At 34.3% G+C, this 3,777-nt stretch overlaps 1 non-coding gene across 1 annotated transcript; it reads right to left on the reverse strand.

Moving 5' to 3' along the window:
• Positions 1–1,640: 1,640 nt before the first annotated feature.
• On the reverse strand, positions 1,641–1,712 carry TRNAD-GUC (transfer RNA aspartic acid (anticodon GUC)). Its single transcript has one exon. It is a non-coding gene; the product is annotated as a tRNA-Asp (tRNA).
• Between the last annotated feature and the right edge of the window lie 2,065 nt (positions 1,713–3,777).

Genomic DNA, 3,777 nt, shown 5'->3' on the forward strand with positions numbered 1-3,777 from the left:
GAAACAACGTGAAACAGCACACATAAAAGAGATTAAAAGTTCAAAACTCCCCGTTGGGGAATTGAACCACGGTCTCCCACGTGACAGGCGTGAATACTCACCACTATACTAACGAGGACTTACTTGGTCAATTTTTGGCAAAATTTGATCAAAAAATATACCCAAAAAATAAGTCATGGTTAGCTATCGAAATGTGTTTGCCATTTGCCAAAGAGATTATATGCTACATTTTTTCAAGCTAATTTAAAACCCTAAAGAAATATTTAACCTATTATTTGGCAAATGAAAAGTCAGTAATATTGACAACATAATTTTACTCTTGCAATGCATAGCACTCTAAAGTCTTTTCTCCTGCTCTAACCAAGCAGTGTATTGAATCACTATTTATTACTTTGATAAATATACCCAAAACCAGGTCATGGGGACCTCGTAAATTCTACTTGTAGCACTGGCCATGAAGCTTACATGCAAGATTTTTTTCAAGTTGACATAATCCCTGGATTCAATTTAGATAAGACATTTTTGTTATCTCAATGAAACAAAGTGAAACAGCATGCAAAAAAAGAGATTGAAAGTTCAAAACTCCCAGTCGAGAAATCAAACCCCGGTCTCCCGCAGGTCAGGCGGGCATACTTCACACTATACTAACAAGGACTTACTTGGTCAATTTTTGGCAAAATATGATCAAAAAATATACCCAAAAAACATGTCATGGTTAGCTATCGAAATTTGTATGTCATTGGCCAAAGAGATTATATGCTACATTTTTTCAAGCTAATTTAAAACCCTAAAGAAATATTTAACCTATTATTTGGCAAATGAAAAGTCAGAAATATTGACAACATAATTTTACTCTTACAATGCATAGCACTCTAAAGTCTTTTCTCCTGCTCTAACCAAGCAGTGTATTGAATCACTATTTATTACTTTGATAAATATATCCAAAACCAGGTCATGGTGACCTCACAAATTGTACTTGTAGCACTGGCCATGAAGCTTACATGCAAGATTTTTTCAAGTTGACATAAACCCTGGATTCAATTTGGATAAGGCATTTTTGTTATCTCAATGAAACAACACACAGAAAAGAGATTAAAAGTTCAAAATTCCCAGTTGGGGAATTGAACCCAAGCCTCCCGCATCACAGGCGGAAACACTTCACACTATACTAACGAGGACTTACTTGGTCAATTTTTGGCAAAATATGATTAAAAAAAAACACAAAAAACATGTCATGGTTAGCTATTGAAATGTGTATGTCATTGGCCAAAGAGATTATATGCTACATTTTATCAAGCTAATTTAAAACCCTAAAGAAATATTTAACCTATTATTTGGCAAATGAAAAGTCAGTAATTTTGACAACATAATTTTACTCTTGCAATGCATAGCACTCTAAAGTCTATTCTCCTGCTCTAACCAAGCAGTGTATTGAATAACTATTTATTACTTTGATAAATATACCTAAAGCCAGGTCATGGGGACCTCGCAAACTGTACTTGTAGCACTGGCCATGAAACTTACATACAAGATTTTTTTCAAGTTGACTTAAACCCTGGATTCAATTTGGATAAGGCATTTTTGTTATCTCAATGAAACAACGTGAAACAGTACACAGAAAAGAGATTAAAAGTTCAAAACTCCCTGTCGGGGAATTGAACCCCGGTCTCCCGCGTGACAGGCGGGGATACTCACCACTAAACTAACAAGGACTTACTTGTTCATTTTTTGGCAAAATTTGATAAAAAAATATACCCAAAAAACATGTCATGGTTAGCTATCGAAATGTGTATGTCATTGGCCAAAGAGATTATATGCTACATTTTTTCAAGCTAATTTAAAACCCTAAAGAAATATTTAACCTATTATTTGGAAAATGAAAAGTCAGTAATATTGACAACATAATTTTACTCTTGCAATGCATAGCACTCTAAAGTATTTTCTCCTGCTCTAACCAAGCAGTGTATTGAATCAATATTTATTACTTTGATAAATATACCCAAAACCAGGTCATGGTGACCTCACAAATTGTACTTGTAGCACTGGCCATGAAGCTTACATGCAAGATTTTTTCAAGTTGACATAAACACTGGATTCAATTTAGATAAGGCATTTTTGTTATCTCAATGAAACAAAGTGAAACAGCATGCAAAAAAAGAGATTGAAAGTTCAAAACTCCCAGTCGAGAAATCAAACCCCGGTCTCCCGCAGGTCAGGCGGGGATACTTTACACTATACTAACGAGGACTTACTTGGTCAATTTTTGGCAAAATATGATCAAAAAATATACCCAAAAAACATGTCATGGTTAGCTATCGAAATGTGTATGTCATTGGCCAAAGAGATTATATGCTACATTTTTTCAAGCTAATTTAAAACCCTAAAGAAATATTGAACCTATTATTTGGCAAATGAAAAGTCAGTAATTTTGACAACATAATTTTACTCTTGCAATGCATAGCACTCTAAAGTCTATTCTCCTGCTCTAACCAAGCAGTGTATTGAATAACTATTTATTACTTTGATAAATATACCTAAAGCCAGGTCATGGGGACCTCGCAAACTGTACTTGTAGCACTGGCCATGAAACTTACATGCAAGATTTTTTTCAAGTTGACATAAACCCTGGATTCAATTTGGATAAGGCATTTTTGTTATCTCAATGAAACAACGTGAAACAGCACACAGAAAAGAGATTAAAAGTTCAAAACTCCCCGTCGGGGAATTGAACCCCGGTCTCCTGCGTGACAGGCGAGGATACTCACCACTATACTAACGAGGACTTACTTGGTAAATTTTTGGCAAAATTTGATCAAAAAATATACCCAAAAAACATGTCATGGTTAGCTATCAAAATGTGTATGTCATTGGCCAAAGAGATTATATGCTACATTTTTTAAAGCTAATTTAAAACCCTAAAGAAATATTTAACCTATTATTTGGAAAAAGAAAAGTCAGTAATATTGCCAACATAATTTTACCCTTGCAATGCATAGCACTCTAAAGTATTTTCTCCTGCTCTAACCAAGCAGTGTATTGAATCACTATTTATTACTTTGATAAATATACCCAAAACCAGGTCATGGTGACCTCACAAATTGTACTTGTAGCACTGGCCATGAAGCTTACATGCAAGATTTTTTCAAGTTGACATAAACACTGGATTCAATTTAGATAAGGCATTTTTGTTATCTCAATGAAACAAAGTGAAACAGCATGCAAAAAAAGAGATTGAAAGTTCAAAACTCCCAGTCGAGAAAACAAACACCGGTCTCCCGCAGGTCAGGCGGGGATACTTTACACTATACTAACGAGGACTTACTTGGTCAATTTTTGGCAAAATATGATCAAAAAATATACCCAAAAAACATGTCATGGTTAGCTATCGAAATTTGTATGTCATTGGCCAAAGAGATTATATGCTAAATTTTTTCAAGCTAATTTAAAACCCTAAAGAAATATTTAACCTATTATTTGGCAAATGAAAAGTCAGTAATATTGACAACATAATTTTACTCTTGCAATGCATAGCACTCTAAAGTCTTTTCTCCTGCTCTAACCAAGCAGTGTATTGAATCACTATTTATTACTTTGATAAATATACCCAAAACCAGGTCATGGTGACCTCACAAATTGTACTTTTAGCACTGGCCATGAAGCTTACATGCAAGATTTTTTCAAGTTGACATAAACCCTGGATCCAATTTAGATAAGGCATTTTTGTTATCTCAATGAAACAAAGTGAAACAGCATGCAAAAAAGAGATTGAAAGTTCAA

The sequence above is a fragment of the Taudactylus pleione genome, unplaced genomic scaffold, assembly GCF_031769625.1.
Source record: "Taudactylus pleione unplaced genomic scaffold, aTauple2 ptg000117l, whole genome shotgun sequence".
Taxonomy (NCBI): Eukaryota; Metazoa; Chordata; class Amphibia; order Anura; family Myobatrachidae; genus Taudactylus; species Taudactylus pleione.